Genomic DNA, 22,741 nt, shown 5'->3' with positions numbered 1-22,741 from the left:
CATTAATGAACTTGGATTTTGAAGAAGGAGCTTGTTCAATCCTTTGTAGACCTTCATCTTCAATTAATGAGCAATCTCTTACTCTCTCTCCTCTATTTTTATTTGTTTTATTTTGATAATTATTTTAGTTGTTGGTATTGCTTGTTAATCATGTTTATTCTTGATTGTTTGTTAATTAATCTTGTTATTAGCATGATAAGTGAGTAATTTCCCCATTAAGGGAATGGTTGTGGTGTAGTTGGACCTTGAGCATGTTCTAGGGTTTAGAATTGATTTATTTGTGATTAAAGTCTTTATATGCTTGATATTCTTTAATCTTCTTGCAAGTTCACATTGTTGGTTGATTAAAGGTGAATCTTTGCTAACAAGAAACGGAAGTTGACTTAGTTAAGGTTCATTACTATCGATTGTTATTTAATAGTACCTCCTAGTATATGGTTCTAATGTGGAAACATAGAGGCTATGTTAGGAGAAGCCAATTGACCCCGGAAGGCGGCTAGATTGGATCCTTTATTTCGATATTCGAGCATGTTTAGTTCATAATTAATTCAATTTCTATGCCTTTGTTTATGTTCAAGTGAATGCTATACCTAAACCATTTTCCTTAATGTTTTATTTCTTGTTTTAGCATCTTTAGACTTTAGTTTATTTATCCCCTATTCCGGACTAGCTTAATTGTCGATAACATTTGGTGGTGTTTATCCGTTCTCTGTGGTTCGACCCCTATGCTTGCCTTATACTCGTATTAGGTTTGTTTAGGTTGTATAAATTGTATTTGATCTAGGGATAGACAATTGACGACGCGTTTATCCCCTTGTCAATAGCCTGCAAAATCGGTCACCTTTTGGCTTTGGTTACCCAATATACATTGGGTACCTTCATGTTAGTAATAGATGTCAATAATCCATAAATAAAACAAATACGGTTAAACCAACTATTTTTACTAACAATTAACATCATGTGTCTACAAAATGAATAATCAGAATAATAAGGACACATGATAAGGTCATTCTTTGGCAAATATTCAAAATATTCGTTTATTACCTTGCCTAAGGAATTAAGTTTCCATTCAAGGGTAGTCCAGGTTCCAAAAGACCAAATATGCATAATTCTAAACAATAAGTTCCTTAAACTATTTCCAGTAAACAGATTCTTTATTAATAAATCAATTTATAAATCTGAAGAAAAAAAATGATTTTTAAATACACTCAAATCAGATTTGAGGTTACACAAAATTGATTTAAAAACATTAATAATAAAATCAACAATTTAATTAAAAATACCGCAAGGAACTCGCACACATAATAACATGCATAAAACAAAGAATTCAAAGACGAAACACTTACCTCAAAGATGTTGATCTTTGAATTACTTCTGCTTTACAAGAAGATTTTGGTCTTAATGTGGAGTTGGGAACATTCTCGGGCTGAGTTCCAATTGCTGCATTTCTTGTAGATATACATCCTAGCCTGGAACTTGCTCCTCGGGGTTACCCGGTTTTATCTAGAGCATTGGCTCTGATACCAATTGTTAATTCAGATGATATACTACAAGAGGGGGGGTGAATTGTAGTATGTTCCTAGTGCCTACTTTTCGCGGGATATAAAACTGATTGCTGTTAGGAACTTAGACAATGCAAAGTGGATTTTACGAGGAAACCATCCAGGGCCCAACTGGAAGTAAAACCTCGACCCTCCAAGGGATTTCAAGCCAAAATAATCCAGGGCAAACACCAAGTTACAAACCTATTAAGTGACAGACCTTTACTCACAAGTTCCTGACTAAACTTGCTACACGATAAGACCCTATCTTACCCAATCTAAGTCCCAAACTTAGATTCACTCAGCACTCCCAAAGTGCCTACACTCGGCCTCTCACTAGAAGCTCATTCCGCTTCACCCTAGAAGCTCACACATTGCACTCTTACAATACAATATTATAAAAACGAGAATTCTCACGAACTCTCACACCCCAATACATAAAACACTCAAAACCCTTTGTCCCAATTACAAGATCTCAAAGAGTAACTCTAAATACATACCAATGAATAAAGAGATAAAACTAATATGCTTGACACTCGAGATCTGTCTGGAACTTACTGGACGAACTGTAACTGGAACCTGACTGGAACTTCGACCTGGAGGTTTGACTTAGCTTCGTAGTGAAGGATGAAACCATTAAGCACGACCACTAAGCTTCATCAGCCTCGACTTTGAATGAATACATATGAGCATATTTATAGTACACCCAAATTATTCTTTTCGTAAAAGATAAGTTTTATTAAAAGATAGAAATAAAAGATATTTTCTAAAAATAAGTTTTCCAAAAATATATCTTTTGTTAAGAATATATTCAATCAATAATAATAAGATATATTTACCATAAAATCAGATTTTATCTAAATCTTATATTTTCCAAATATACTAATATATCTTTTAACAAAAGATATACTTACCATATCTTTGTACAAAAGATATACTTGCCATATCTTTTTATAAAAGATATACTTATCATATCTTTTTACAAAAGATATATTTACCATATCTTTTAACAAAAGATATACTTGCCATAAAATTAGATTTTATTTAAAACTTATTTTACTGAAAATATTTTCCAAAAATAACTTATCTTTTTCCAAAAGGGATTTATTAGAAAATAAATATTTTTATTCTGTAAAACCAAATCCCTAAAAGATATGCACGTATTAGGTAAATATTTATATCATTAAATTCGACCTGCGACCTTTAACGACGTGAAGACCTAAGTTCCGATTAGGTTTCGGAACTTTGACAAACTCTGAGTTCCTGACAAGTCAGTAACTCTAATTTCATTGACTATCATGAGTTCACCTTGGTTCTTTAGACTTGTTCCAGACTGACTTTTATGTCCAACATACTTACATGAATCCTAGAGCGATATACTTCGATTTCTCCGTCTTCATGTTGTTTCTTTGAAACTCTTGTTCTGGAATCTTGTAGTATTGATGTATTCTAGATATCGGGGCAAGTTCCTGTTAGGGAACTTAGATAGTTCTTGTTAGAGAACTAAGTTCATGTTAGGGAACTCTTCATGTACCTGTTAGGGAACATGCTCCGGCTTTCGTGAGAGAGCCTGCCGAAAGTTCCTTCTGGATCTTGTTAGATAATACCTTCAGGTTCCTTCGTGGTTTGGTTCTCATGGGAGAACCTGCTTTAGGTTCATTCATTCTCTCTTGTTCCTCTTGAAGTCTTCTATGTTCTAACCAATTGACTTCACCTAAGTCAGTTCCTGTCTTCACATAAACACTTAAGAGAGTGAGAGAACTAATTAAACTTAAAGCTTATGTAAATACTCCTACTGTAGGGAATAATTTCAAGCCTTAATCCCACTAGCTTGAACCCCACTGTGATCATACACTAAAGTACGGTGGCGTCCAAAAGGGAAGAAGATAGAGCAAAAGAGTCGCCAACAAGTTTTTAGGAACTTGTAAACCGTTCACGAGGTGAAGGTTACACCCGTTAACGATCCAAGAGATCGTCAACTCCATAAGGTCTAGAACCAAATAAGGGTTCGGGGATGAAAGTACAAATCCAACCTAAAAGAGGTTGAATCTGCCCTAATAATAGGCCTCTACTTTATTCTGATCGTATTCATGTGCGCTTTCTGATTAACATGCAATCAATAGGATTAACCCTAAACCTGTTTAATCTATGTTGGTTGAATATTAATGCATAAATAAACTATTATTGGCGATCACTTGAATTATAATCACATTAACCCTAAACAAGATTATTAATTATCTTATTAAGCGTGATTACAAGTACCAATTCCCTTTAACATGCAATAAAGGTGTGATCAAGCAATAAATAATATCGTATCAAGCAACATAATAAATAACCATAACAATAATTATAATCGTTATCAAAATAATAATAATAATAATAATAATAATAATAATAATAATAATAATAATAATAATAATAATAATAATCATAAATTATAACAATTAAAATCATAATCATGTTCATGTTAATACTAAAGCATAATAAACATAGCAAGATCTTAGGCATGATACTAACAAGATTAATAACAAACCCTAGCATGTAACTAAACAATAAAGATCAAATCTTTAACCCTAACATGATACTAACAATCATAAATATTATAAAGAGAATAAAAGGCATCATAGCAATCATATTTAATATTAAAGTTACCCTAGACATGATACTAGGAATATCATAATAACAATGTAAACATGATTTCTACATCATAATATCAATTAATCAATTAAAGTACTTACTTTGATGTTTCGTACCTCTTTCTAATAACAAAATACACATGTTAGTAACTTCAAGGAAAATAATAAACAAAACAACTAAATTAAATAATTGAAATAGAGATTTGGGACCAAACCCTCAGAAATTAAACCTTTCACGTCTAGGGCGAAGGCAACTTCGAATATGGCTAGGTGTTTCTAGATCTTGTGAATGCGGAATTTTATATGAAAACAAAGTAAGAAAGAATTGAATGTATTAAAGAATGCTAATTAAAACTTGTGAATGAAGAGAATTGGTGAATGATAAATGTAGATGATGAATGATCCCTCAAAACGGAGTTTTTAATACGATATTTATAGAGAAAATCAGCCAAAAAAGATAATTTAACAAAACAGAGTCTGACGCTCAGGAAACAGAGCTGGCGCCAACCCTGGCTAGCTGGCGCCAGGCACCAACGGCTAGCGCCAGGCGCCAATGGCTAGCGTCTGGCGCCAAGCCTGGTTCCAGGCGCCAAGGCCTGGGGTTGGACGCCAAGCTTGATTTCAACACGTTTTCGAAAATCTGATAAATTTCCCGTACTGGAGGATAAAATAATATAATTTCTTCGAAAATGCTATTTGATTTTGATTAAAACTCTGAAAAGTCAACAAAAGTCAATTTATCAATGCTAATTGAATTAGGAATGAAAAGTACCTTCTAGAAGATTCTAGAAGACTAAAACCATTCCTAATTGCATTAGGAATGATAAATCATATTAGGCCCTCCCCTAGATCATTAGGCCATATATAAAGCTCAAACCGGGCCCAGTTTAGTAAATTAGCCATAACTTCCTCAATATTCATCGGAATTGGGCTTATAATATATCGTTGGAAAGGTCTTTGCAAGCCCCATCCAACTACACTACTATTGGACCCATATCATGGACCAACCAAACTGTATTGGCTGTTTTCTTAAAATAAAGTTTTCAAAAACAGAAAGAAGAGAAAAGAAACAAAAACTTTCCGCAACACTAGACCTTTCTACACTTTCGTTTCATTCGATTATGATTCGACGTGAAAGGTACTCATCACCGGGTTTGGTTTTGGGGAGACACAAATGGGTGTCTACACCTACACATATACAACTCATGTATGCATAGTGTACTTACCTTATGAAGCTAACATATGCAAACACCTATTTACATAGTTACCTTCATGGTTCTTTAACCATCATCATGTTTATCAACCATAACACTCATCATTGTTCTTGTTTCTCTATTGCTTATCATATATTGCTCAGGTTCCTTATATATATATATATATATATATATATATATATATATATATATATATATATATATATATATATATATATATATATATATATATATATATATATATATATATATATATATATATATATATATATATATATATATATATATATGTGACTGCTCAGGTTCCTTGTATCCTGTTCCAAGTATAACTTGTTCTTTCTATACACAACTTAACAAACACATTAGATAGATAATCATCATTAGTTTACAATCATCAAAACATAATTACTCAACAGAAACACCAATTAAGTGAACGTTGAATATTATAATCGAAAATTATCCCAAATCGAGGTCATTTAAACGATGGACGATTAATGACCAATTAAGATTAGTGTGTAGTCTGATTTATAGCACCGTTTCTTGTGCTACAAGGACATTAATGTCATAAATCATTTGCACAGGTATTGGTTTAGAACCATACTGGATCGACCTATGAGAACACTTTAAGAGATTAAAAATCGTCATAAGTATACTTCTCATTATGGCTATCGGAACCTATTTCCTCGACCATGAGTATTGTGAGTTCTCTTGTTTGAGTACTAGTCCGCTTTAATGTTGTCAAACGTCTGCCGTAATAGGGGATTATAACGGCAACACTCGGGCAGCTAGGTCCTCTTAGTAAGAGGAGCTACATTACAAGACTGGGAATGTCCCCTACTAAAATAGGGAAGATGTCTTTGTTGTATACAAGGCCTCTCGTAGAGCGAGACTGTTAAAATGCATGGCCGTCCTTGGATGGATTGATTTCATCTGTTTATTGACAGTCGGACTCGGAATCGAGAAAAACTTCTGGACGTAATAAGGATGACAAAATAATCTTACCTTATAGTTCATGAAGAAACATTAAGCGACATAGGAAAAAGGTTGTACACTAAATGCGCACTTGTCCGGAAGGACAAGTGGGAGATTGAAAGGAATGTTGTCCTTCGAACAAGTGTACTATTCCGTTAGTGAGTTCAGAATTATTAGAAAGCTAATATATTCAGTAAGGTCAAGTGATCGGAATGCCTAGGTGGAGGCCGCTTCCGATCAGTAATATTAATGCATAATTAATATTACAGCTTAATCTTGACTGAACCCTTTGGGTCACACCCTTAGCAGTAAACGAACCGACTCGACGAATTAATTCGGAAGAAATTAATTCGACGCCTGAGTATTAAATATTCAGACGTCGGTAATTCGAGCTTAGAGCGTCGAAACCGAGCATCGGAAGTCGAGTCAAAAATAATAAGTGACAAGACGCGCAAAATAATAATAAATCGACCATATTCCCAAAATACCCCTAGCATCGGAGTGCCCCGAGCATCCGAGTGCTAGGGGCAAAAATGTCCTAGCATAGGTGGCTAGCAAGCGCACCAAGCCGAGCCATGCATGGTCGGCTGGTGCGTGCTAGCGCACCATAGTTAGCAGCATGTTAGCAGCCACAAGCATGCATGCTAGCAGCAGCTAGCTGCCGCAAGCCTTGCGTGCTAGCAACGCACGCAAGGGCCAACGGCCCGCAACATCAAGTGCGGGGCTGGGCTGCGGCTAGGCCATAGGGCCGAGTACTAAGGGAAGCAAGTGGGAGCATATAGAAGCAAGTAGGGTGAGGGACATATGGCACAAGGAGAGTATTGAGTGGGGAGCAAGTATGGTCCCCTACTCTCCATGTGGTCCTCACCACCCTTTACATATGATAGTGCCACTTGTAGATTTATTGTTAGTTTGCTTATTCATTTTAATTTAGGTTTAAAATAAATTGTGGAATTTCATGACTCCCACATTGATGGGATAGAAATTCCCACTCTCCCTCTTGCCTATAAATTGGGTTTTTGGGAAGAGTGCTTGAGTAGGAGTTCAATAGAGCATTGCATTAGCAAAAACTCTTGAACTCATATAATACTTGGGTTTTGGTCGGACCTCGCTAACCTCGAGGAAACGGACCTAAAAGTCGCTAGTAGTTTTTGCGGGTGGGTTTCCGTAGGAGGCTCGCGTATTTTCGAAGCTTAAAGCTTTCAAGTAAGAGCCCGACTTTGAGGGCGAAGCACGCTTCAAAGGTAAATTCCGATTTTATCCTTTTATGTTTATTTGTTATGCTTTATGGTTTTATTAATTACGAGTGGTTCTTTGGGTCGGGTTTGTTTCCGCGGTGAGACGGACTCACCAAACTCCCAACAGCCACGTGGCACACTTAACATTAATGACTAACGGTAGTTGACGATATTAGTCATTTTGGGTATATGGTGAATTTTTTTGAAACTCAAAGATATATGGTGAATTAGAACATTTAAATGGGTATATGGTGAATAAAAAAGTTACTCAGGGGCATTTGGTGAAATTTCCGTTAAATCAATTATTATCCTTTTAAAATTAAACACGTTAATTATGGATAATCACCAAAATTAACAAATTAAATATGGATAATATCAAATATAACAACTTTTAAAAGATTTGATTTTATCCTAAATAAAAGATTTTATTTCAAAAGAATTTTATTTTATCCCAAAATAAATCATATTTATCTTGAAATATTTTTAAAATAAAATAATAATTTATTGTTTTTTTAAAAACTGTACCAAACCGCTAGCCACTGTGGTTGGCTAGCCAAATCTAGCCACGATGGCTGCTGCCACTTAAAGCAGCCACTACTACAAAGGGCATCTTGAGCTAGCCACGGTGGCTGGCTGCGATTAGTAGCCACTCCCGCGCAAAGGCAGCAGTAGCAACAGCCCTAGCGTGGCTGCGACAGCACTGTGCAACTCTTTCACGCTGCTGTCCAGCCATCTGCACTCCCTTCCTCCCTCTGGATTGACCACCAGGTCGGAAGTCGCCGTGGCTGCGCCACCCAGCCGCGGCTGCCGGCCTTAAACTATTTTTTTTTTGGTTTTGAATTTAATTAAAATAAATTTTAGTAAAACTAAATTAAATCAGTCCAAATTTCAAAATTAAATCTCATTCAACTTTAAAATTAGGTTCATCATAAAATTAATCCCAATTTAATTCTAACTTTTAAAATTAAATCGATGATCATACATAAAACATTTTTATGCATAAATCAATCCAATTAAAATTATGAAATATGAATAAAATCGAATTAAATCAAAATCAAGCACAAAAATCATATTTTGCGGCTATTAATTTTGAAAAATTTGATAATCATTAGGGTTAGGGTTCGAAATTTTCGAACATTATATGGATAAATTTCCGTCCTCTTCAATGCTATTTGAGCATATAATTAAATCACATTTTATTAATTACACAAGTTTAATAACATAAAATATAATAATGGAAAAATTGGCCGCAACAACCCCAACTAAGATAAAGGTGCGTATACCACCACAACCTTTTAAGGGTGCGGTCTATAACACAATCTATGTAATTGGATGCACATATTAGCATAAATGACTCTAATAAACTAAGATTACATGGAAAAAAGTGAAATCTTTATTATTTTATAATTGTCTAAATATTTTTTAAACTTACAATTATTTTCCATCATGCGTGACTAAAGTAGCCTTCCTCTCTTTCTTTTTTTTTCCATTTCAGCATTTCTTATCCTCCCCCATTTAAGCGTATTCCTTCAAAAAAATTGTGCTAATATTTTCTTTTATTCGCTTCTTCAATTACTTTTTTCTTATATTGATCTCACATGATTGACTTAGTTTCCTTTTCCTCTCTATTTAGTCATGTACTAAATTAATAAATAAATAAATAAATAAAAATCATTCCAAAACCTTTATTTTACCAAAGTTTAGGATACATAAAAAACTTTCTAATATCAAGCCGCAAAAAATGATTCAAATTTTTAATTCAAACAACAATTTTCCGACCGAATTAATTTCCGTCAAAGAAATTGCGACGAAAATTCCGTCGGAAACTGAACTTTGCGACGGATTTCAACGAAACACAAGATTTTGTCGTAAAATTATTCTCGGGTTCGAGTCGGGTTCGGTTCAAGTCAATTATTTACGGGTTATAATCAGGTCGGGTCATTCTCGGGTTCTAGTCGGGTTCGGTTCAAGTCAATAATTTGCGGGTTATAATCAAGTCGGGTCATTTCCAAGTCTGGTCATTCTCGGATTCAAGTCAGGTACGGTTCAAGTCAATAATTTGCGGAAAACATGTTTCGTCCTTGAAATTCGTCCCTAAAAACATGTTGTGAAACTAACCTCTTAAAATTCAAAGTGAAATATTAAGGAATAGAGTTAGGATTCAATTTCCGTCAAAATATCAACATGAGATAACGACCTATACATATTGATTCAATAACAAGTCGGGTTGAACTTGGGTCGGGGCCAATAACAAGTCAGGTTAATTCGGGTCGGGTTTGTAACAGGTCGGGTTGAAATTCAAGTCGGGTTTTTATCAGGTCGGGTTAAATTCGGATCGGGTTAGGAACAGGTCCGGTTGAATTCGAGTCGGGTTAGGAACAGGTCGGGTTGAATTCGGGTTAAAACGGGTTTGGGTCAATTTCGGTTTAGGTCGGGTTCGGTTCAGGTTAATAATTTACGGGTTACATTCGGGTCGGGTCGTCTCTAGGTCGGTTAATGTTCGGGTTCGGGTCTCAAATACTCGGGTCAACTCGGGTCTACGGTTGGTTTCAGGTCGGGTTCGGGTCACCATTTTTTCGGGTTCAGACGGGTCGGTTAATAGGTCGGGTTAGGGTCGGTATTTCGGGTCGGGTCATCTTTTGACAGCTCTAGATTCTACTTTCTGAAGAAATCAAAGTTATTCAAATGTCATTTATGTTGTTATGTGTAGGGTTGTACAGAGTGTGGTTTAGACCGCACCAAACCGCAAACCAAACCTCAATTTTGCGGTTTGGAGCGGTTTATGGTTTGAAAATTGCGGTGCGGTTTTTAAAAATTACCAAACTGCAGTTTGCGGTTTGGTGTGGTTTCCAAAAATATTGAGACCAAACCGCACTTTAATGCGATTTGCGATTTTTATACTATATTTTCATTAAAATTGTATAAAAGAACTAAAATATATGAGCTAATCTTTAACTATTAGTTATTTAAATGTTAATAAAAAGATTTTAATATTTGAATTTTAAACAAATAATTATAAAATAAAATAAAAGTTTTGTTTTAAAAATAATAATTACAATTTTAATAAAATACGGTTAAACCGCAAACCGCACCGCACCAAACCGCATTTTGCGGTGCGGTTGAGTGCGGTTTGAAAAAATTACAAACCACACTTTTGCTGTTTGGTGCGATTTATGATCCAAACCGAACGCGAACACCCCTAGTTATGTGCACCCAAGTGTATAGTTTGTGATGTTGAGTGCACCCTGAAAAGGTTGTGCGGCTACACGCACCTTCATCATAGTTAGTGTTGTTGCAGCCAATTTTTCCTATAATAATTGAACCATAATTTAATTAATTTCTCCCTCTTAATTGATTATAAAATTAAGAACATGGACTTCAAATAATCGTATTATTATCTTCAAGCGTGTTCATGCAAGAATCTAACTGATACCATTGTAGGAAGTGGCGGAGCCATAGTGTGTCCTGGTAGGGCATGTGCCTTGCCTGGTCTTTTCAAAAAAAAAATGTTTGTCAAAATTTTGTTTAAATAGATTATAAAGTGCATCATTATGGTACAACTTACTAGTAGCCTAGTGGTTAAATCTTTACCTTTCCAATCAAAGGTCATTGTTCTAATCTCTTTCCCAACATTTTGTTTTCTTTTTTATCCCTCTCATTGTTTATTCTTCCTAATGTCTCCCCCTTTTTTTTCCTTTTCTGTTAATGTCCTATTTATCTAATTTCCTAAATAACACAAAAACTTACCAACATAAAAGTTTGATCACATTGGGCAAGATTAATTTTCTACCTAAGATAATGAAATTGATGATATAATAATATGCTTTCAAAACTTGAAAACTAGTCAAGTTTAATTTTAACATTTCCTTTTACATGTATGAGTATACTTGAATTATTAGTTATAAATCCTTATAATTAGTATTTTGGATAATCCTATTTGATACGAAAGATCTATATAATTCCAAACCTATTATAAAAGATCCAAAAAAATATGAGCGAGGTTATTGTTTAAAGTCTTGAATAGAGGTAATATTTGATGTATTTTTGAATAATAAAGGTTTGACAAATACGATTGCTAAGTAATTTTGAGTCTTGATATTATGAACATTCTTTGATAAAAGGGTTTTAGATGATAATGTGCCCTACCATCGAAAAATTCCTAGCTCCGCCACTGACTGTAGGAGTTTATAGGTACTATAAAGCGGAAAAACATGAATCGTATTCATAAAGCACCTAATCCCAAGATCGTATTGTAGGGAATAAATTTCAAGCGTTCACCCCCTTAGCTTGAACCCCACTGTGATCATACACTAAAGTACGGTGGCGTCCAAAAGGGAAGAAGATAGAGCAAAAGAGTCGCCAACAAGTTTTAGGAACTTGTAAACCGTTCACAGGGTGAAGATTACACCCCTTAACGATCCAAGAGATCGTCAACTCCATAAGGTCTAGAACAAATAAGGGTTCGGGGATGAAGGTACAAATCCAACCTTAAAGAGATTGAACGTGCCCTAATAATAGGCCTCTACTTTATTCTGATCGTATTCATGTGCGCTTTATGACTAACATGCAATCAATAGGATTAACCCTAAACCTGTTTATCTATGTTGGTTGCATATTAATGCACAAACAAATCTATTATTGGCGATCACTTGAATTATAATCACATTAACCCTAAACAAGATTATTAATTATCTTATTAAGCGTGATTACAAGTACAAATTCCCTTTAAACATGCATAAAAGGCGTGATCAAGCAATAACAATAAATATCAAGCAACATGATAATAATAAATATCATGATAATAACAATCATCATAACGATTAACAAAATAATAATCATAATCAGAATAATAATAATAATCATCATAATAACAATCATATTAATCATAATAATAATCATGTTCATAATAATAATAATTATAGCAATAATAAAATTATAATCATAAATCATGTTAAAGCATAATCAAAAATAGCAAGATCCTAGGCATAATACTAACAAGATTAATAACAAACCCTAGCATGTCACTAAGCAATAAAAATCAAATCTTTAACCCTAACATGATACTAACAATCATAAATATTAGGAAAAATATAGAAGGCATCGCACCAATCATATTTAATATTAAAATTACCCTAGACATGATACTAGGAATATCATAATAACAATTTAAACATGAACTCTACATCATAACATCAATTAAAACCATTAAAGTACTTACTTTGATGCCTCGTACCTCTTTCTAATAACAAAATACACACGTCAGTAACTTCAAGGAAAATAATAATCAAACAATCAAATTAAATAATTGAAAGAGAGATTTGGGACCAAACCCTCAGAAATTAAACCTTTCATGTCTAGGGCGAAGGCAACTTCGAACATGCCTAGGTGTATCTAGATCTTGTGAATGCAGAATTTTGTATGTAAAAGCAAGTTTAGAGAGAGAGAAAGATGGAGAAATGGATTAGAGAATGCGAGAATTGATGATTGCAAATAAAAACTGGTTGTAGGTGAATGAAAACGGAGTTTTTACGACGTTATTTATAGAGAAAATTAGCCAAAAAGATAAAATATCAAAAACAGAGCATTGGCGCAACTGAAACAGAGCTGGCGCCAACGCTAGCTATTGGCACCAGGCTTAGCGCCAGGCGCCAATGCCTGGCGTTTGGCGCTAACCCTGTTTTTGACGCGTTTTCTCAAATCAGATAAATTTTGCCGTACAGGAGGATAAAATCGTATCTTTTCCTCAAAAATGTTCTTTGATTTTAATTAAAACTCTGAAAAGTCAACAAAAGTCAATTTATCAATGCTAATTGAATTAGGAATGAGAAGAACCTTCTAGAAGAATCTAGAAGACTAAAACCATTCATAATTGCATTAGGAATGATAAATCATATTAGGCCCTCCCTCTAGATCATTGGGCCGCATATAAGGCTCAAACCGGGCCCAGTTTGGTAAATTGGCCATAACTTCCTCAATATTCATCGGAATTAGGCTTATAATATATCGTTGGAAAGCTCTTGTCAAGCCCCATCCAACTACACTACTATTGGACCCATATCATAGACCAACCAAACTGAAGTGGCTATTTTCTTAAAATAAGTTTTCAAAAACAGAGAGAAGAGAAAAGAAATTAAAACTATCCGCAACACTAGACTTTCCACACTTTCGCTTCATTCGATTATGATTCGACGTGAAAGGTACTCATCACCGGGTTTGGTTTTGGGGAGACACAAATGGGTGTCTACACGTATGCATAACACACAAGACACATAATCATACCTTTGAAGCGTGAATTCCACGTAGCAATTTGAGTGGTAAATCAAGGAGAGAATAGAGCCACAAGCGTTGCTCCTCTACTTAGTACACGGGATTCGAACGAGCCGTCCACCAATACTAGATTGGTCGAGTGAAAGAAGAAAACCGCTATCACCACCTTTAATGGACAGAACCGACCACCACGAACCACCACACTGGCGCCGAGGGAGGAGAAGAGAGAGAGAGAGAGAGATAGTTTGAGAGGGGTTGGGCTCATGTTTGCTAATTAGGGTTTAATCAAACTGATCACTCAATTGCACTACTGAAAAACCCTAGGCACTTAGTCTATTTATAATCCTATTCCTCCATATGGCCGGCCATACAAGGGGATGAGGCCCATCATGGGCCTTTTCCTCTCGTGCTCGATCTAGGCCCTTTGTGTGACCTTATAGGATCTTTCCAATTGGGCTTTGGCCTATTTTACTAACCCAAAGATCGTTAGCACCTCTAGCTATGATATAACAATGACCCAAATGTACAAACTTAATTATCTCCATAATTTGATCCATTCATATATCTAGTAATTGCACATGACGAAGACATAAATCCTTCAAAGAACATATAGTTATAGCTAAAGAATACACTGATCACACTCAAAGAACATAGGAAAAATTACACGAAATAATCCCACCTTTGGGGCGTCCTCTAATAAAAATAATCCCACCTATGAGTTACTTTTAAATAATCCGACCTTTATACTCAATCTACTCTTAAAGGTCCCGAATGATCAGTAATCGGTTGAAGAGGTAATTTTATTTTTATTCAATATAATTTACATGTGTCACAATTTGATTTGTCAAAAATAAAAAATAAAAGTGAAATCAAATAACAAAAAAATTACCACCACCACCTAAGTTTCAGCAACCTTTATCCCCGCCATCGCCCAAACCCAGACCCTAGAAGCACCACTGCCACCAAACCAAACCCCGGCCAACCCAGGAACCACCGCCACACACTAGACCTGAAACCAAACCCTGGAACCACCGCCACCAAACCAGAGTCCAAGCCAATCCCAAAACCCACTTCAAAAAATCCAAAACCCACTAAACCAGACCCCATATATAAAACTAGTTTGTGAGGTCAGCGCGGCCAGAATCGACGTCGGGGGAGGACGACACGATCCGAATGGGGCACAAGAAAGGTAGGCGTGGCCTGTTAAGAGATGGGGGATGATGAGGGGGTTGGTATCGGGACGGGAAGACGGTTTTCGAGTGTAAGGGGATGCTGGGTTAGGGAAGGGGTTGGTAATTCTAGGGAAGGGATCGGTCGCGACACCGACGCCGGTGCTGCGGTTAAGGGATGGGTGGCCGGAGCCGCGGGAGGGAACGGGCTCAGGCAGCTAGTGGGTGGTTTTTATAATTTTTTTATTTTCTTTTTTCTTTTATGAAATCTAACTTTTTTCAATTTCGGTTTTTTTTTTTGGTAAACAAAGGTCACCACGTGTCAAGTAACTTTTTATAGCAAGTTACATGATCGGTTGGGACTATTTAGAGCGGATTGAGTATAAAGTTCAGATTATTTAAAAATAACCCTACAGTGGGATTATTTTGGGCGGACGCCCCAAAGGTGGAATTATTCTTGGCAATTTTTCCAAGAACATATCAAAGGTTTATTCTTTGTTAAACATAGGGTATCCTTTATCAAACATTGTATGTTCTTTCCGCCTTTTTTTGTTTATTGGGGTGCACCATGCACATGGTACACCCGGGTGTATTATACTATAAGGTTTTTTAAGAGTAGTTTCAATACTCAGTTGTGCTACGTACTAATTTACCTCTATTCACCTACTTTAATATTTCCGAAATCTCTCTCCTTCTAATTATCCTATTTTATTCTTCCACTAACCCAACTATATTCATATTCTAAAACTTTTGCATGCCCCCGGTTTACAATAATTTTATTGGTACATCGAACATTTTGCGAAAAGTAACCCTTTTTTCTTACAAAAGTGACCTTTTTTTTTTTTACAAAAGTGGCCCCTTTTTTCACAAAAGTGACCCTTTTTTTCACAAAAGTGACCCGTTTTTTCACAAAAGTAATCAAGCTACATATGCAAAACAGAGTATCAAAATCAACAAAAATAAACACAAAATTAACAATAATCATGAAAAAAAGTACAATCACTCAAACAAATCAAAATAATAAAGATCGACATCACAAAACAACAAAATTAGAAAAATAAAAGAGAAATTGGAAATTGGATAAACTTACGGAAAAAACTTCATCAAAAATTGTACCTGCATATAGATAAACTTCATCAGAAATTGGATTAGTCTTCTTCATTGCAGTATTCACGAATCAAAAATTACTGAAAAACGATAAAATCATCGATTTAAAATTTCTACAAATAAAACTACGGAATACAAAGAAAAACACAAAAAATTAAGATAACAAACTTGGATAACAAAGGTAGATCGCAAATGGAAGAGCGAAAGATTGAATCGCTGAAGAAATAAAAGCAAATTGAAGAGAGAGAAGCTTTGAGCAATGGCGAGGAGACTGAAAAGTGCGAGGAAGATAGAGGAAAGTTCATGAAAGAGAATGAGGAGAAAGAAAACTAAAACTAGAAAATAAAGAGGATTTGGAAATTGGCAGCTTAATTTCTACTGATTTACATTAGTGATATTGTACATCGGACTTTATTAAACATTTGTCATTCATATTTCATTATCTATTTATCCTAAGCAAGTAATAAAAATACATAGCGACTAATAGAGCTATCAATTTGGGTATTCAATTCGGGTTCGGGTCGGGTCAAATCAGGTTTTGGGTTGAATTAGGATCAGGTTATATCGAGGTCAATCTAGCCTCAAATCAGGTTCAGGTTCAGGTCGAGTTAATTTCAGTTTAGATTGTTCTGGGTCGTTTACCCTTTCAGGTATAGGTGGGGTTCGATTCGAGTCAAATTCAGATTAGGTTCAATTTCAGGTTTGGGTTGTGTTGAGTTGGGTTTGGGCGGGTTAATAGATGGTATATTCGGGTTCGGGTTAGGTCAGGGTTGGGTTAGATAATTATTTGTCGGATAATCTTAAAGTTAGATCATTCTTGGTTTTCGTTCAAGTTCAATTCGAATAAATATCGATGTGGTGAAGCTGAACCTATATAATAACGCCTTTTATAATTTGATCAAACATTATCAAGATTTTATTAAGCCTATATGCGAAGTAATAGAGGGCAAAAGGTATATAAGTTGAACAAATTGTACCAATGTTTTGTTAAGAATTGAGGGTTTACAGAATTGTACCAGCTGAACGAAAGGTGTGTAAAATTTTATTAAACCTTTTATAACTCGGGTCAATAACAGGTTGTGTTGGGTTATATTCATTTTAAGGTTCTAATTGGGTCATGTACTAATTCGGGTTCGAATTGTTGTTAGGTCGGATTAAATTGGTTGACGGTTACTATCAGATCAGGTGCAGGTTCGGGTTTAGGTCATAAATTATTGGATCAAATCGGTTGTCGGTTAATATCAGGTCGATTCAGGTTGGGTAACAGGTCACTGGTTTCACCCCATTAATCGGGTATAGATCAGGTTCAGATCATTGTCGGTTCAAGTCAGATTCTCGGATCGGGTCAATTTTTGACAGCTCTAGGGACTAAGGGTCTGTTCATATTTACTTATTTTCAGTTCAGTTCAGCTCTAATCAGTTCAGTTCAGTTCAGCTCTAATCAGTTCAGTTGTTAATTTTTTTGTTTTAGATGTTTTAGCATATTACAACGACGACAATAATAATAATAATAATAATAATAATAATAATAATAATAATAATAATAATAATAATAATAATAATAATAATAATAATAATAATAATAATAATAATAATAATAATAATAATAACAATAATAATAATAATAATAATAATAATAATAAAATAATAATAATAATAATAATAATAATAATAATAATAATAATTATTATTATTATTATTATTATTATTATTATTATTATTATTATTTTAAATTATATTCGTCGTTCAAAATGGTCACATGTTTTTTTATAGTTGAACTCATTGACAAAATGAGAGTACTACTTGCTATTCAAAAAAAAAAAAAAAAAAAATGAGAGTACTACACAACAGTTACTAGATTTCATAATCGGTTAGTTCTTCGTCTTCTTCTTCTTCATTAAGTTGCTCCATTACCTCGGCATTCCTCTGAATTGACTCCCATATCTGATCAGTTATTTGGTTTCGTACAATATCCATAGCTGCTTTTCTGTTATCATCGTACATAGTATGATCTTTTGTTGGTCCCATGACTTCAACTTGGTGCGTGAATGGAATCCCTAGTTCATGTAAACGAACAAAATTGTATAGAGTACAACAAGCAATGATTGACTACAGTAAAATATTGAAGAATACTTTTTATTTTTATATATATATTTAAAATATAATACACAAAAATTTAATAATTTAAAATACAGAGTTATTTTTAAAACACTTTATATTTTTCACAATCCACTATATATATTATCATTAATTTTCATAAACATTTTCATATATTTTTATGCATTTTAATTTTTCAGTTCTGTTCAGCTCCAATCAGTTCAGTTCAGCTCCAATCAGTTTAGTTCAGTTCAGCTCAATTAAGTAAATATGAACAGGCCCTAATATACAACTTTATGCAATACGAAGTATCTTTTAGTTAAAATCTGTGTATTGTATTATTGGACAATAACCAAGTCATCTTATGAATTAGGTATCTTCCCTTAAAATAAATATGAATTAGGTCATCTTCCCCCCTTTGTTCTTTACTTCTCTTTTGCACCCAAAACTTTGAATTCAAAAAATCATGCATCAAAAATCATCGATTTCAATCTACAACCTACTTCGCAAAAACCCCTTTACCCAATGTACAAAACCCAAAAAAATTTCTCTTTTCAAATCAATTGCACCAATTTCTACCCACAAATGTTCTCTCTCAAAACCCCCAATTTCTTCCAAACCCACTTCAAATTTCCCCCATTTCAACCACCCATCATCCTTAATTTCTCAATTGAGGAGTTATAGTGGAGATTCAACTGAAAATTTTGACAAAAACACGATAGTGGATGAAATTAATTTGAAATTTGCTGAAGCAAGGGAGGAAATTGAGGCAGCTATGGAGTCTAAAGAGACTGTTTATTTCAATGAGGAAGCTGAGTGTGCTAGAGCTGCTGTTAAGGAAGTGTTGGACATGTTTCAGGGCTTGTTGGGGAGGTTGAAGGACCAGGAGAGAGAAGCTTTGCAAAGGTCTATGGGACTCAAGATTGAGCAGCTTAAGGCTGAGCTTCAGCAGTTGGATGATTGATTTCGATTCGATTTTTGAGGTTCGAGTTTTTATTTTTTAAAAATTATCAATGACAGTCTTAATTATGTTGAGATAATCACTTTAGTGTAGTTATATTGAGTATAATACTGCAAGGAGTTACTTCATTAGCTGAGGAAATTGTAGTATGATTCTCATCTCTTATGTTGCAGTTTTAATAAGGAATGTTGTGGAACATAAACAGTTTTGTGTTGTATATCATTGATTAAGAATTAATGATGTTTAATTTAACAGAGTTTACTGATTTTTTTTTTTTGTTGTGTACTTGTTTAATTGATGTTGGTATATCATTGGTTTCAATGACTGGTTCGATTAGATTAAAGTCTTGAGTGCTCGTGTTTGTTTATAGTCTTAACACGCTCTTGGGATTGATAATTTCGTCATTTGAGGGAAGACATCATGAATTTTTGTTGAATGTGTTCTAATTCGAGCTTATGCTTTCGGATAATTTGTCATGTCTATATGACATCTTAAGTTTCCATAATTTTTTATGCTTGGATTTACTATTAGCGGTTTTCTCTGATTGTCACCATAGTCATGAATTGAAGTAGCAAATCCTAGTACGTTTTTCTGCTGAAATTTGATGGGATCCTCAAGAGCTCCCTCAGTTTAAGTTCATCTGAATTCAAAGTTAACTTTAATTTAGACTGTAGTTACCAGTTAAGATGATAAATTGAGTAATAATTTATCACAGTGCTTATGATCCAAATTAAAGTTAGTCATCTGATATGTAGTGGCAAGTGCCATTGTATTTTTGAAAATAAATTATATCTTCTCCAGCCATTAATACTTTGTATCTCTGAAGTTATCTTGCATTCCAATATCATCTTGAAGGTTTACCTGCCTCTAATATATAGACATCACTCTTTGCTTGTCTTTGCTACTTACTGATGCCTGATGGGCTGAAATGATCATGTTATTCTTTAGTTGTTCAAGATTGGACAATTCTGATAAGTGTACTGCAGTATGAATAAAACCGGTAGATTCTATATTCTCGAGGTAAATATTCCTCTTCCATCAATATAACTTCCTGATATGATCTAGGAAACATTATACGACTAATTGATCACTTGCTTGTCGATATGAGCGGAATTGTTTGGATAAAAATGCAACCATCTTATGTAACTCTTTGCAGAAGAAATAATTATATATACATAGCTTGAATTGTTTAGATCCAGTGACAACATTATCTTCTAGTGGAAATGCTGTTGATATTTTTTTGTGTTCCTGATACTGTTGGAAACAGGGTACTTGATAAGTATGTAATGTATCATATATTCTGCGAAATTTATTTGCCTAATCCACCATCTCTTCATAGCCTATAATGTTTTTGAGCTTTCTACCTGGAAGGTTCCTTCTTGGATTTTCAGTTTTGTAATTGAGTTTGATGAAAACAAGGGTTATGCTTTATTGATGGAGGAAAAGAGAGGGAGTGAAGATAAAAGACAACTACCAGTGAAAAGCTGTTATTTTGGATTATAGGATAAGAAACACTCTTCCTCTTGTTTTTCCTTTCTATCTGTGCTCCATAACCACCACCTCCTTGATCTAAACTGTCAACCAGCTACTCTTATTAGTCCTTCCTCATTAAGTTCCCTTAGCTTACCATATTGGTGTCTCAGCTTAAGTGACTTCATTTGCCACACGATGGATTTAAAGCCATAATAGCAAAGTTATTAATCTGAATATGGTGACATTGCTAGATTAGGTCATTAGGACATTCTCCATGTAGCTTTTTGTTTTTTTTTTTTTTTTTTTTTTTTTTGTCATAGTTGGGGTACATCAAGGGCCGTTCGGGGATTTCCTGATCAATTAAGAGGCAGATTAGGAATACACGCCTGATCTCCGATCAGATCATCCATTCCTGGAGAGTGGTCAAGATTTCTGTCATCAACAGTAATTTCCTTCTCCCTCAGAATCCTATCTGTGAAGTGTGAATTCCCTTAGAATCCTATATGTGAATTCTGAAGGGATGTAAGTTTAATAAGCATAAAGTAGGGATTGTTAACGAACTATGGAGTATATATTGCCAATGACTGGTGACATCAATGGTATATAGATATCCTTAGGAAGAAATGTGCTGAACTGAGCTCATTCTCAGTTAGGGCTTAGCTTGAAATTCACTAAACCTCAATAGCTTTAACCGAGACTCAGACTAGTCACTTGTAACTCAGCTGGAATCATTAAGGGATCTATTAAGTCGGTCTTTTCTGACTTCTCTGGCTAGTCATCTACATATTAGGTTGACAGTTTGGCTCAGTTTGAGGCTAGGGTTGGCTCAGGCTTTGGTCAATCTGAGAATTTTTCTTTTGTAAGTACAGTTCCTGGATCATTTTTGGCAACCTATCCTTATCCTTTACCACCTATCAAATTAGCTTTTTGGATCTCACTGGCACCATTTTCAAATTCTTTAATTATTTCCTTTTTTTCCTATAAATTGCAAAATATGACTTTTTATTATTCATATACAAGTACTAAAATTTAATTTGACCCACGTATTTCTTACTAAAAACAATGGTCTTTCTGCAAAATATGTTGAATTCATCTCTATTTTTACTTTCAATGTATTCATTTTTTTTAATTTTTATTAAGTAATCTTGGTCAAAAAAGTTGTGCATTGACAAATATGTTGGTGAAGCTATTGTATTTTTAAGAAATTGGAGGAAATTATAAATCAACACAAATTTGAGTAAATCCCATGCAGGATGCTCAAAATCTTAATCCAAAATCTTGATAAATGATTACCACAATTTAACATGTAAAACAAGTTTTTCCTGTCTTTTTTTTTACTTAAAAATCACAACTTCCATTATTCACTAGATGAGAGTGAGATGCAACAACCGTTTGAAGTTTACCTCTCCCCTTTCACCAAGTCCTTTCCATCTCTTAAAAGTTGATCCTTACTTGGTATTTAAACCCATCTACATAGCTTTGAGATCCTAACCAGAATAAAAATGGCTAATAGGTGTGTTTGCATGTTATATGGCATGTTTCTTGCCGTAGCATTAGCTAAAGCACAAGCGCCAGCAATGTCACCAACAAATGCATCACCAGCACCACCCATACCTCCGTCAAACCCGACAACTACAACAGCTCCAATACCCTTGTCTACTCCACCAGTGTCGAATCCAACTTCCCCACCACCTCCCACATCTCTTCCAGTTAGTCCGCCACCTGCACCAGTATCGCAGTCACCACCACCACCTGCACCAGTAACCCAGTCACCGCCACCACCTGCACCAGTAAATCAGTCACCACCACCTGCACCAGTATCCCAGTCACCGCCACCATCTTCCCCAGTAACCCAGTCACCACCACCTGCACCAGTAATCCAATCACCACCACCTGCACCAGTATCGCAGTCACCGCCACCACCTGCACCAGTAACCCAGCCTCCACCACCACCTGCACCAGTAACCCAGCCTCCACCACCACCACCAGTAACCCAGCCTCCACCACCTGCCCCTGTAACCCAGTCACCACCACCAGTACAACAGGCAACTCAACCACCAGTACAA

The 22,741-nt window shown here is 35.0% G+C and overlaps 1 pseudogene; it reads left to right on the top strand.

The window, feature by feature from the left end:
- The first annotated feature begins 18,608 nt into the window (after window positions 1–18,608).
- Window positions 18,609–19,467, top strand: LOC145638002 (embryogenesis-like protein pseudogene; annotated as a pseudogene).
- Window positions 19,468–22,741: the final 3,274 nt, after the last annotated feature.

This window comes from Chenopodium album, chromosome 7 (genome assembly GCF_948465745.1).
Source record: "Chenopodium album chromosome 7, dcCheAlbu1.1, whole genome shotgun sequence".
In the NCBI taxonomy this organism is placed as follows: domain Eukaryota; kingdom Viridiplantae; phylum Streptophyta; class Magnoliopsida; order Caryophyllales; family Amaranthaceae; genus Chenopodium; species Chenopodium album.
Note: the sequence above shows the minus strand (reverse complement) of the source record. Positions and strands in the feature narration are given on the sequence as shown.